Consider the following 14,798-nt stretch of genomic DNA (forward strand, 5'->3'; position numbering starts at 1 on the left):
GTTTTAATACGTTAAGGAACATCTGTTAGGTCAAACGTTGTCTTTGGTTATATTGTTATACTTGTTGCTTCAAATTCCTATAATTATAACCTATTTCCATAATTCGCAATGACGTCACGCCTTTGTCCGGCCTTGGAAAGTTTATTTGCTCACCGGTAGGTGTCGGTAATGTTGATAAAAAGCGGCCATTTGTCTTCGCGTACAGAAAATTCGCGGCTATGAAATCCACCAATGTATCTTTTTTATTACTTTAATTGTTTTGTTTTTATATTCAGCGGTTTTTATCCCACGCGTAAAAGCCTTTGCTACTTAATAATTTTACGGTACATGCTACATAGAGACTGGATTTAAAAAATAAAATTACTCAGTTTTCATCTAACATTTTTATCACATTTAATGTACGGTCTTAGTTGCCAGTACACAACCCAACCTCTAATGGAATACAAATTCCTTTGCTAATTCCCAAAGAGGTCGTATACGTCAAACTTTGTTAAACAGAAATAACCAGATCGCGAAATAGAGATAGAAAAGGTCTTATTTTAGCAGTACTGTTAATAGTAAATTAAAAAACTATGAACAATAATAGTGGCATGCTGTATGCAGGACATTCTTGTAAAGGTAAAACTTGCCTAGTAATAATAATAACTATTTCAACAAGCAAAATTCGTTTCGATAAATTCTATATCAATGAATGATCATATAACACTTGCCAATAAACAAATCTGCAATTCTTCTCTTCTAATACGAGTCAAAGTATTTGGGTAAATGTTAAAACAATGGTATAATAATGACGATACAACACAAAGAATCGAACGAACTCGTAAATCCTATTATAGCAGCAATAATTACGTTTCAAGTGGATGGCACGAGCACTTTTTTCTGCGAGTACCTTTTCAAACCGGCGTAGAAACGCTTTGTTTACCCTCTTAAAGATGAGAGCCATTTGCTAAGGAACTAAATACATTGTTTTTATACCTTACTGGGCATTTCTTGAGTAAATGGATGTTATGAATGCAATATTAAAAAGACATTCTAACTGCCACACTCAGAGACGTTAAAGGAGCCCACTTAGTGTAGATTTGTATGAGAAATAGCCTTAGGGCGTTGTTAAATGTCAGCATATGTATTACAAAAACCATCAGCTGTTCGGAAACAGCTGACTGTCTAAGCACTTCGTATAACTTTTTTCAAGTGATTGATACAGAAACCTTACAATGTTCATTGCCTTGTTAGCGATGAATCAGCTTTTGGGTGTTTTTTCATCCCCACTTGCCTTGCACACGTGCTGAGTTTTTTATAGCACCGACACTGTAATGAAGCGTACATTCGGAAACCGGCGCGCCCTGCTGCCCAGGATATCCTGTTTGAAAATAAAAGACAACCCCTACACCTTTCCAGTGACACGAACTTGTAATACAAGCGGTTTACAACTTTAACATGAATAGAGTAAGTTTAATTTTGTGTGTTCGGTTTTAGGGGAACGTTTATAAAGCGATGTCTGCTCGGTAAAACGTAAAACGGGTTGTTAATTTCATTATTTCTCTGGAAGAGAATATTTATTTTATAGAATTGGGCCGAGTTATTTTAAATTTGTTTTTACTCTATGATTTTAAGCTCAAAGAACAAAATCTAATCAAGACTAAAAAAATAATCTAGATCAACTAAAAACACATAATCCAAACTACGTAGGTACTAATATGGATTAGGCCGAAACCTTCTGTTTTGTTTCGAAGTCTAGAAGTCGATAAAAACTATAGTCAAATCTAATAAGCATGTCATACTTCAAATGAAGAGGTCATTGTAACAAAATATACCATTATCATAATTAAATTTTAAATAATTATCTACCCCCATTGGTATAATAACAATTACATTCCGTCCTTATAAACACATGCAACCCATGGTTTCCTCCATTCGATCCCTTCCCCTACCTTCCCCGTATTCAAAATCGTTCACCGCCGGCTTACGAAACTCGTTCACCGTCTATGCGAGTCAGTTCAGTTGAGCGCTGGCCGCCATAGAAGTGATTGTGTTTACGCGCATGCGCTGTGCGACATAACCTTAAATGAACTGTCATATTTACGCACGTAAATAAACAAGTGAATTAAATTGTTTAGTGCAATAATTACAAGTTAGCGTTTTATATTTTTGTATTACACATTTCATGAATATTCCCAAGGAATGGTGACATTTCAGTGAAAAAAACTTGTGCAAGGAATTCGCGATTGTGAGTGAGTATTTCGTTTGTTTTTTTTTTCGTACACCGGCCAGACTTTGGCTTTGATTTATTTTTTGAACATCTAATTGCAAAACCTTCGTAATAATGTAGAAATGTTCATTTTATACCATACCCGCATTGAATTGTAATGTGTTTTATTCAGTAATTTGTTAAATTAACCAAAAACAAGGAAACATTGCACGAATTATTTTGTGCTTTTGCAACTGTTATTTAGGTTATGTATAAAATAAGAGGTTTTAAAAAATGTCTGCATTGGAATATGACATATATTGAGTTTCTGTTAAAGTAGATCTATTTAGTAAAAGTGGATTTAAAGCAGAATTTTTTGTTTTATACGTTTATAAAAAAAACTAACATGGTGCATTTTTATTGAAATTTTAATTTGATTGTTCGTAATAATTAACAATATACTATTGGGTAATTTTAGAATACAATAGATTTTTTTACTAAACAAAACGCAGATTGAGGCTAATCATTAAAATGGCAACACTTTTTACGTATATAATCTGTGAGTCTTCACGGTAGAGATTAGAGATGAATGATGAATGGATTAAATCTTTAAATTTGCTAATCAGTTGATACCCAACTTCATCTAATTGTAGGAAATATTCCACATTAATTAATAATTACCTACTCTTATTTAATTATGAATTCAATATCGACTTTTTATTACGGAAGATTATGGTCGAATGCACTTTAATTGGACTATAGAGCTCTCACAAGCACCAATAATTATTCAGCCGGCTACGCCTGCGAATCTAACAGCACCTGTGTTTTTCATTCGGTCGCATAATTAAAGTAACAGTATCAGCTAGTTAAAACGAATAGATGCATCTTAAACGCTATGTGAATACGCTATTGTATACTTGAGATTTAAGTAAAGGGTTATTTATAGCAAACGTTATTTTAAATTATTTGATCTCAACTCTGCACTAACGTTAATCTTTTTGTTTTTTTTTTTTTTAATAAGGGAAACATGCAATCTAGCAAACTGCTTTTTGAGATCAACATCGTCGTTAAAACTCGTCAACACTTCGTTACTAACAGAAGTGTTGCCACTTAAAATAGTAGAATAAAGAATAATGTAAAGATATAATGAAATGGGAATACGTATAAAACTCAGACAAAAAGGCAAACTGTTTATTTGTTTAAGGAAGATATCTTTAAAAACATGCAAAAAGTTTTGTGCAATTCTCAATGGTGTGAAGGTCGAAAATAATAGCGGTTATGTTCGAACAAAAGTGTTATAAGCAGGTAAACAAGCCTCGGATACTTGTCGCGCCCTCCAGATAAGCTAAATACTGACTTCCTGCTGACTATGGTGACCATGAGTTTGTATAGAAATCCTATGAAAGGACCTATTAAGATATGTAACTTTTGTCGTTGGATGGGTTGATATGTGTTAAACACTCGATGTTCGTACGTGGCTTATTTCTACATTTCTTATTTCATAGCCATTTTTTGTATGGTGGTGAGAGATCTTCATAAAATATCTTGCCTTCTGGGGAATAGACAGGGCCCTATGAGACTTAACTTACTAGAACAACTTCGTTGGCCATCCTAAACTGCGAATAAAGAGTCCTGGATCTCTGCACCAGGACTACGCATTAGGCTTAGAACTCAGAACTCACCTCTACTACAGTAACTTAAGGCCACACCTTGTTGCATTCTTTCCGGGATACAGTTCATACCTAATTCAAGAAAAAAAATCAGTACTGCGTTGGAGGATTGGCGCAACACTAGATTATTGGCATATTCCCGTTCCTATTTGACATCTGTCAATGTCATTTAGAAGTATTGGAATAGCGTGCCATTCTGGCGGGAGGTACTGGCCTGCCGCCACCTTAAAATGCCTATATACAATTATTAATATATGAGTCATAGAAGTGTGCAAAAACCTTACGTGATTCTATTATCACAAGTTAACGAGCTTGTCAGTTGTTAGATGCTTGAAGTGAATATATCTTACTATCAAGGAAAAAACAGTCTGAAAGCAAATTATGAACCCGGCAAAACATTTATACTTTGCGAGATAAATAATTTTATCGCATTGCGGAAAATATAAAGACTATTGTTTTTAAAGAATAGATTTTTTTTTTAGAAATATCATTTTTATAACTCGTTTAACTGCTATTTTTCCGCAGTAGATTTCTAATATAACGTATATTACTACTAACTTAATACTTTAGATAATAGGTTGAAAAAAGGGGCGAACGTAAGTTTTGAACTATTAAACTTCACGCGAGCGAAGTCGTGGGCAACAGCTAGTTAGTTATAATAATGTCTCACGAAAGTTTAAAGAAATTAATATCACTTTTGCAAAAAACAAATCAATCAAATAAAGGTAATTCATTATTAAGTCTTAAGTTTTTTGTATCTGTTCGGATAAGATTTTGTGATGGGCCAAACATTTTTGAATGAAATAGAATTTGTCTAAAAATAAGTAGCGATCGGACAACGACCGAAGAGCACGTGATTACAAAAACCACATTGCTTTACTCAAGTATGTATTTACAATGAGATAAATAACATTGTAAAACAGTACTCTCCAAAAGTTCATAAATTATTGTCTCTAGAATATGCATGAAAAGAAACGTAAAAGAATATTTCATTCATAAAATTCGGCTACCTGCGAACTTCAAGTACCTGGTCGTTGCCGTGACAAATTCTTTTATCTTTTTTGTTACAATTTTATAAGTCGAAAATAATGGAAAAGATGAGTTTCATTCAAGCGTCTAACGTCTGACGTAATTTATTTACAGCTAACTTTTGCAGCGAATTCGCCTTCTTTTGCCTTTCACTTGAACAAATCTCCTTAAAATAGGTAAAGCTTAATTCGGGAAATTTGATAGTTATGCAAATGAAAGACGATGTATAAAGGCATGGCCACACTAACAGCAGTGCCGTTGACTCCGTCATTGCGGGCTCGGCCTCGACCCCCGTCGATCTAAACGCTGTATTTTTAGTTTTCATCGCATACCTAAATAGCAGAGCGAGTGACTCAGATGCCTAGTTATACACTCATACAGTTGTGAGTTCTGTGAAATTTACGATTGTCGAAACAAGAATTACGAAGTGAGTAATCTATACTATTATAATAAAGCGTAAACACACACTTCTTTGTTGCCTAAGATGTCAGCAATTAGGGCATATTTTTGAAATACTCATTTTTTAATGAAAAGCCCTACACATACGTCACGCTTTAGGCTATATATTTTCAGGCCAATAAACTGAGTCGGTAAATGTTTTGGATAAAAACCCTAATGTGGGAAAGACACAATAAGTTGCTGCCAACATCAAAGCAGCAAGGTTGCCATCGTCATGTCATTTTGACATTTTCAATTGATATTTTGACATATGTAAACAATAAAACAAAATTTACATAATTTTATGCAAACGAAGTCGCTTGGGAACAGCTAGTTTCTTCTATTTACGAGAATACACATGGTACGCTCAGTAGAGAATTCTTTAAATGTTTCCGGGTCAAATGGCGTGTATTTCAATACTGTTTTATATAGTAATTCATTAACAGGGTTATTGATTACTTATGAAGTAATTTAAATTAGATTTTGCTGACACATACTAACAATATCCACATTCTTAATCTTAAAGAACGTGCGTTAATTGAAATATTGTTGTAGTTCGTCATCTAAATTATGAGATAAGCTTATACTGGCGTCCAGCCAACTTTTATATGACAAAATTTGATAAATGAGAAAAAAGTTCGGTATTTTAATCGTTATCAACTATTGATTGATTACTTATGTTGTACTCAATTGTGACAAATAAAGTTTGTAGAACAGATCGGAACGAATTACGAATAGTGTTGTCTCAATTCAATTTTGTTTTATGGTTACTAGCAGTAGATAGCATCTGATGAATTTACGCAGTGTTCGAGAGGCCCTATAGTGTACGAGAATTGGCGAAATAAATTCTTGAATATAGGATAGTATATCAACTTAATCTACTATAGACATTGTCATTAATTTTTCGTTTTACTTTACGTCGTTAAATATAAAGTAACTCAGTATGTAGAGTGAAACAAATTCATTGATTCACAGACACGCGATAAACATTACCCTCCTTTTACCGTGCGGAGATTAGTTCAACTTTCTGTTGTTATTTTTAATTTAAAAGCGCATAGAGTACTCTCACTAAGAGCGGGCGCACAACTTTGACTAAATCATCGCATTGTGCGATTGTCGACTGTTTCGCAGCCTGTGTTTAGTCGCAGAACTAAAAATCGAGTAGTGCGCGCATCATATAATCAATAGGAATCAACCGTGTGCGCACGCTCTAAATAATATGTATTTTGTCATTCGAAGAGAGTAAAAATCACACATTATGATCGACTTTGACTTTATTGAATTTGGTATTTCGTTCAAATCAATAAATACACTTATAAGTGTGCAAGTTATTTCAATGAAAGAAAAGAAAATTCAACAAATATACTGTTACCATAAATTTACATTTAATAATATGTTTTTTGACATTGCATAATCGATATTTTATTTGAAAAAAAAAATCGAAGAAAGACTACTCACATAAAAGTGCTCTTGAGATTGAAGCGTTTTGTCTGAAGATATTGAAGGTTTATTGACTCGTCTCAAAAGAATCTCCAAACATTTTCTTCAAATATACAATTGCTTTTTCTACCTAGCGATTATAATGGCGATTTTATAAAGTTATTTTACCAAAGAAACATTGGTATATAAAAATAGTCAATTAACAAGTAAGCTGAATATTCATAAGACGAGTGTGGTGCCGGAGGCCTAATTTTAGTCCCTTTCTCTATCCACCCTTTCTTAAGAGGAAAGGATGGGAAGGAAAAGTAAATTTGACGGTGGAGGAGACGCATGGGAAGGGGAAATGTCCTCTTTATGTGCGTCTCCTCCGTCAATTAAGGGTAGGCAACGCATCTGCAACTGCGGATGTTTTTGGGCAGCGGTCGATTTCCATTTCGGTGAATTCAGGTGGCCGCTTGCTCGTTTGCCACCTTATATTATAAAAAAACCTTTCGCGGTTTGTTTAAAAACCGTTGAGTTACTGGTAAACAATTGAGAATTAGGTCATTATGTCAGCAGTCAAAGTATTCCAGTACTACGTCATATGCAGACTGATGACGTGTTGGACGAGACGGGTTCAAGAGCTGACCGACCCCGCTCGCTCGGGTTATATCAATCACAGCAATTGCTTTGTTGGTTATGATTTACACGGGGCACGATATACCTTGTATGAGATTAGTAATAATTTAATTAGCTTTCAGCTTTGAAATTGAATTGTCCGGTTATATGATACGTATAATTTGCCTTTGATAATAATTTTAGGTACAGATTGGTAAGTAGATTAACTATGCCAAAATTTATAAGATAAAAGTCTACAATATCATTCAAAAACAAATCTAATTGAAGACAGATTGGATTGTTAAAACTTTCGTGGGTGTTGTAAAACGTGGCTCTCTTCAAAGTTTAAATATAAATCTGTTATTTGCTGTTTTATTTATTATTTTACATGCCTTTGTTCGAACGGCCTTAATTATAAATAATCGCAATGAGAAGTGGACGGTTATGAATCTCGATTGCATACAAAGGCTCGAGCTTCCGATGATCAAAAGAACTTAATTGCATCGTCTGTCATTTTATCTTGTACATTAGAATCAGACGTTTTATGAATTAGTATCCTGTTACAAGAAAAAAGAAATGCAGTTAGCAGAAAAGATTTATTTTGTTGTCCTTTGAAGTTGATTTCATAAACCGGTTGTGTTAAAAGTTAAACTTATTGAATAAAACTAGCTTTCGCCCGCAACTCCGACCGCGTAAAATTAAAAAAACAAAAGTGAGTATGCCTATGTCTTCTTCCAGACTATCCTCTACATATGTACCAAATTTCATCGAAATCTGTTCAGCAGTTTAGGCTACAAACTGCAACATCCATCCATCTAAACTTATGCATTTATAATATTAGTATGATTTGAGTTGTTTAGAGACTGGAGATTTTAATAAGGTCATTGTACTTTAATTGCTTCATTTTTAAGCCATTCAAACAAAAAGGCTCAAATAGCTCCTCTCCTAGTTGGGAGAATATTTATAAACGCCGTGGGAGAGGCCGAGGTGCTAAGTAACAAGGATATGACGGTTTAAAAGGAATCAGAACGAGAGTTTAACTAGGTCTCTGCATTGTTTATGAGTGGCTGGGACTTTAGAATTCTTAGGGGAATTGTTTCGCAAAATGGCGGCCAACTTTTATTTCTACAGCTCTATGTTTCTAGGGAATTTACTTGTAATTTTTGTTATTATTTGTATATGAATATTATTTCTGTAATATCAAATTATGATTTAAATTTATTTGTCTAGGAATAATTATATATTATTACGTAAACTTAGTTGTATTACTTAGCACTCAATTTGTAAATAGTAAGATACTGTTATTGTCAAAATACACTTATTTAGTGTTAAATTCACGTAAAGCCGCATAGTAATACAAGTTAAGAGACTTTATATGTATGTATGTCGACCATTAAAAGTCGGAATGTAATTTATTCATGATTTTTTCGCCGTGTTTCTCACGAAATTAAAACGTTTGCGGTATATTTGCATCCGTATAGGGTAATGAATGTCTCGAAGTGTTACCATCCGCCTTTTCAAATCGTACGCGATCCAACATGAGATAACAGAATTTGTAACATTTCCGCAACCGACGGTACAAAATTGGACCGCTAATTTTATTTTATAAAGCAATCTTAACAAAAGGAACGTTGCCGAGTTCGAGAACATTGTGGAGATTTGTTTTGCTGAATTAACTACCCGGAATAAATTAACTTCGTTTTAATATAGCGTCTTATCCAAGCGGAGTTATATAAAAGTTTTATAACAACAAAGGGTATCTGTGTGTTGTTATATTTAAAGCGAATTTTTTAAAAGAATAGATTTGGTCATCATCTTCAACCTGCCCTATTCCCTGAGGGTCGGCACGGTATTACTCTTCCCTACATCTCTATCAGCCGTCATATCTGAATTTACTCCCTTCTTAAGCGTTGCTTCTTTTACACAATCTATACATAATATACTTTAGTGCATAAAATTATTAAACAGATTAGTTGGTTGATTTTTCTTAATTTTGTATTTATTAAATTACATACAATTGTAAATCATAAATACATAAAGTCCAACGGAAGGAGGGAAACCTAAAAACTACGCTGTCTGAAACCTTTGAAGCTTGACTACTACGCTCGGTTGGAGTCGACATTTGTTTTTTGTTTCGACATTAATATCGAGGTATAAATATGTGTTGATTAGAACGTATATTGCCACTAGGGCTGCCACACGAAAATGTTTTACGGTTCCCAGTACTTTTTTTTGTCAACCCTATCCTTACAATTAAATGCGTTTAAGAGAACATGTGCATGATTCATGTGTATTAACATCTGATTTCAAAAGGAGACATGTCGTGACTGGTTCATACGTGTCGTGAACTTGACTGATCCCATATCGTTTGTTTGTCGGTTGTCCCGTCAATTAAGCCATATGGATTGTTTAATTAGTTACATTACCCGTTGACGAAAGACCACTGACAGTGTTGTTATTGAATAACGGTTTTCTTCGTTTATAATCGTCAAGTATTTTAATAAAAGTTTAATGAGTGGTGAAAAAGGTTGCTAGGGGACGATTAGACCGTCACCGGCGGTGCAAAGGTTAGCCATGTAATTACTGTGTATAGAAAAAGTAATATGACAATTAAAAAGTTGTTTAAGACAGATACTAACGCAGTCTAAGTTTTCTCATTTGCTAAAAGTTTAGTTGGTTGTGTATGAAAATGCTCGAGAAATATTACAATATTTTTGGTAAGGCCGAAAAACTATTGTCCTTGAGACAGAAAGTTTAAAGACTCCTGGATAATTTAATAGTTAGCCGTCGAGAAAGAAGATTAAAAAGAGCTATCGTAACATAATTCGGCATCCGACCGAATTCTGGTTAGGAGCGTAATTTCTTTTCGTTTTAAAAAGTTAATATAAGTCCGAAAGCATTAAGTTTACGAGCGTCGGAACTTGTTCCATTGTGTATCCAGTTTCAAATTATCCGAGCGATTCATTCTCTCGTGCGGGTTTTAATCTTTTTCGGAGGAAGTATCTTATTAACAGGTCGGCCGTAATTCTATGACTGGCTACCGATTCAAATAAATGTTTAAGTGGAACTAATTTTGTATTTTGTTATGATAATTTTATTTGTTGTTAGCATTATACTATGTAGAGTTTATTGTTGAAAATATCTACATTATAATGACCCAAGTTGGGAAAGACTAGGATGATCTATTTGTACAATTCGATGTTACCCTTGGCCTAGTCACCCCTTACTTAGCATAGACTCCAAGCACCTTAGTGGGGACGTATAGAGCCGGTGATGATGATACCAATGATTGCATTTTTATAGAAAAGGATTACCCTTTCCTATCTTATCCATAAATTGCAAAGCAGTAACATTTTGCATAGGTTTTTTTCGTAATAAATTATTATTTGTTGCCGTAATTTTTATAATAGGGTTCTTCATTGCCGTGTAGCATGGTTCGCTCTCACATAATGACCCCTTGTGGCTCAAGAGCGGATATCCTTCACATATGTTTTGGAGCAAATATAAAAAGAACATTTTTTTGTCAAAACGCTACCGTTCACCGCTTTGCCGAAATGTATTCGCGTGTCGATTATTCGTATTACTGAGGGAATGGTTTACGAAATATTTATAACATACTGTATAAGCTTTAATAACTGAAGGTAAAAGATTTTGTTGTGTGGATTAAGGATTTAGTCGATCTTTCGTGATAGCTGCTTTATATAACTCTATAGGATTCTATGTTTACGAATCTAATAAAATAAATGATTTTGAATTGGTGTTATTTGTATATTTTATTTCAAATAAAAAATACTATAGAATATTCTTAATGCGAAAATTTAGTTAGATTGCTGTTTATTAGAAGGTAGGTATATCCAGAACGGTTCAACGGATATTGACGAAATTTAACAAATCTGAAGTGACAGATCACTATACCTTATTAAGTTTTTTAAATACCGTTTAGAGTCGCGGTAAAGCTATTCTGTCATATATTAAAGAAATGTTGTTCTAACTATGTTCACAAAGTTTTTTTTTTCCTTTATACAACAACTTAATATAAATAATATCTGTATTTAAACAGATCCAATGGTTTTGGCATATTCAATATTCTTTTTAACTAGTGAGCGATGTGCTCTAAGGCGTTGTAAGCGCTTCTCATATCTTGATGATAAGTGATTGCTGGGATTTCGTCTAATGACAGCCTCCGCTACTTCTGACGGGACGGCTCCACGGGTTTAAGTTTTGTTTCATTTGTCTCTTATTGAAATGGTAAAACGAAGCGCAGTGTTCTTTAGTTGGATACAATTTGTTTTTGATTTTATCATATTATAGTTATAAGTTGTGCTAACCAATGCTTTAAATGGGATTCATGAATGAACGCGCGCTACAACGTATCTCTAAAACATTTTTACATAATTAGGCACATTTTCAAATTTTAAAATCTATCCTGAAAAGTTTGTTCAATCGTGTTTCTGTTCCGCCAGATTTTAGTTAAAAGACTGAAGTTACACATACTAAAATATCACGAATCAAATCTTTGTAGAAATCCTGTGCCAAGCTTCCAAAGATGCGAAATTTGGTACCAGAGCACTTTAACCTTAAAACCGCACGGACGAAGAGGACAAAAGCTGTATTTAATAGGTACGTAAATTAAAGGATTATTGTGTATTATTCTAAAGGAAAAAGAACGTCTAACGTCCAAATAAAAATTTAACAAAAACACATACATAACAAGTCAATACTAGGTTAGGCAAAATTTTTCAACTTGCGAAATATGATACGAAACATAAAGAATTAATTCAGGTTGTTTGTTAAATATTTGATGATTTTGTTTTATAGTAATTTTATTAAATATTCTAGAACGAACAGAAAAAGTTTTTAATTGCTTATAAGTGCGTTTCTCATATTTTCTGCATACTGGCAATATTCACTATAGTTAAAACACAGTTTGGCTGGCAACAAAAAGTTTTTCATATGAAATTCCCACCTACATAGCAAAAGATGAACTCAAAAAGGACCGCATGACTAAGCTGAAGACGTCTAAATAATTCTAAGACAGAGGACATTTATTTTGTACCTATTTAGATTCGTACAATATGGGATATGATATTTGATACTAACTGGTAAGGGAATTTAATTCTCTGTCTGGATTATTCTATCATTACCATACAAGTCTCGATATTAGCAACAGAGGGCGGACTTATTACGAATTCTCTCATCATCAACTGAGGTAAGCTTTATGCAAATCCTACGTAGCATACGAATACGAAATAGAGTAGCATCGGTTTAGAGGTCTGTGTGAATATTAAGATTGGGATAGTGTTTCGTTTGAAATAAAGGTACACTGCCACTCCAATTTTATGACTGCTTATTGCCGTTTGAATCTTAATGCTGTGCTAAAATAGATTACTGATTTTACATTTGTAAGCTTATTTATAACATGGCTTTTGCAATGGTGCAAGAATTCGATCCATTAGTTTTTGAGTTTTTTTAATATTTTTTATAACATTACTAGTTTTCGCTTGCCACTCCGTCCGCGTGGTATTAAAAAAAAGTAAATAGCCTATGTATTCTTCCAGACTATCTTCTACATCTATACCAAATTTCATCGAAATCCGTTCAGCCGTTTAGGCTACAAACTCTAACAAAAATCCATCTATCCATCCATCCATCCATCTAAACTTTCGCATTTATAATTTTATAACATTATTATTTGTATTAGTATAAATTCTCTTGATTTATTCCTAATCATGAATATGCACGCAAACTTGTGTATTTATCCGACAAACGGAACTTTTTTTTAATTCTGACATCAATGTGAAATTAAACAGAAACAAAACACTGTAATAAAAGATATTGATTCATCAATCTAAGTGTACCACGAGGAATACACTCGTGGTTTCGAATCTTGTCGAACTCAAAATCCAAATTCATGGAAGTGTACGACAAAGTCCCGTGTTTGTACGGAATGCGCGTGCGACGCCGTGGGCGCATGAATGGCGCAGTTTGTTGACTGATCCGCCTCGACTGGTTATGATGTAACGTAACGAGCTGATTTTATACACAAACGATATACGAGGTATGATGTGATGACGCTAATCTAGTTTACGATCTATATTATTATTATCTTTCATTTGTTATCGTTTATTTTTCGATACACTTAAGTGGGTGTGTGGATTACCTTTTTTGGTGTTTCATGGGTGCGATAGAAAGAAGTGTAGAAAAAGTAGACGGAATTTTTTGCAGTGATTTAATTAATTTAATGTTGTAGATTTTTAAGTTGTAAAAAAGAATCTAGCTTAATATGTGATCACACGTAATGATATCAAGTATTGCCGTTTTTACAAAGTTGATTTAAACTTGGGTGATGGTAACATTCTTATTTACGAAAAGGAACGTAATAAAAATACGAAATTCATAATTCAAACAAGGCATTGTCCCGACCTCCATTCACCCGTCCTCTTCAAAAACTGGCAACACTACTGACAGGTGTGTTCCCGTCTTGCCCCTTTTTTGTAACGTCCGTTCCCGTTTCGAGCTGCTAATAACCTTAACTGCCGAAATTTACAATTCTTCATTTTCAATCTTCCACTCTACACATAAGATAGAATCTTGCATAACACGAAATATAAATATCACGGGAGCACTAACAATGAATGGAGCATTTCCCTTACGATATGTTACAACGGTTTAAGACTACGGACAATAAATAATAATCTTTAATACCATTGCGTAAGTTTGATGTTAGTTTACTTATCGCTAAATCGCGTATCCACTTTAATTGTGTTAAGTTGGTTTTCATTTATTTTGGGACACAAAATCGTATACTGCTTTTGTGAGAACCTTGGAAATGTATTTAATACACGCCTATCAAGTCTCTAAAGATTTGCAAATCGAATTCGATAAAATTGAATTACGATTAACTCTTTATTTACTGTGAATCTTAAAAATTTACATACGACAATATTTATACCTACTGTGAAGCTACAGAGATCATTAGACATTTATCACTTGTCTTGTGAAAAAAATTAGTAGCAATTGTACTAAATATTTCACGTTACTTTATTCACAATACTAAACATAGGTACAATGAAAGGAGTTTTCTAGATGTCTCATAAAGATTGACTCATTATTATCGCTTTAGAAATCAATGCGACAAAGAAACTATCAGTCGCTACTACACCTAGATATCTTCGGAACAAACACATTCTTAGTATATACTTGTGAAGGTCTTACAATCAATTTCTACGCTTCACACGCTTCAATTATATCTTAGTCGATGTTGAATTCTTCTCACGTTTTCATCGTAAAAGTGCCTTTTGTTAATTGATTAGTGAGCTGGTCATTATTACGGGCTTGTTTCGGTCTTGCAAATTCGCACCTTAGGCTTAAGAAATTATTTTGATCTAATCTGAGAAAACCTTGTTTGAAGGTCAAACTGAATTGCTTCTGTTTAC

General features: G+C 33.7%; 1 protein-coding gene across 2 annotated transcripts in view; it reads left to right on the forward strand.

Moving 5' to 3' along the window:
* The first annotated feature begins 1,986 nt into the window (after positions 1-1,986).
* LOC106105212 (MOXD1 homolog 1-like) overlaps positions 1,987-14,798 on the forward strand; it is a 52,155-nt gene continuing 39,343 nt past the window's right edge. The window contains exon 1 of one of the 2 annotated variants that reach the window (XM_013285484.1): positions 1,987-2,231. The gene's annotated coding sequence lies outside the window, so the exon portion shown is untranslated. The remainder of the gene's footprint in view (positions 2,232-14,798) is intronic. The other variant, XM_013285485.1, reaches the window with a different exon arrangement.

Source organism: Papilio polytes, unplaced genomic scaffold (genome assembly GCF_000836215.1).
Source record: "Papilio polytes unplaced genomic scaffold, Ppol_1.0 DF823177.1, whole genome shotgun sequence".
NCBI classification, from domain to species: Eukaryota; Metazoa; Arthropoda; class Insecta; order Lepidoptera; family Papilionidae; genus Papilio; species Papilio polytes.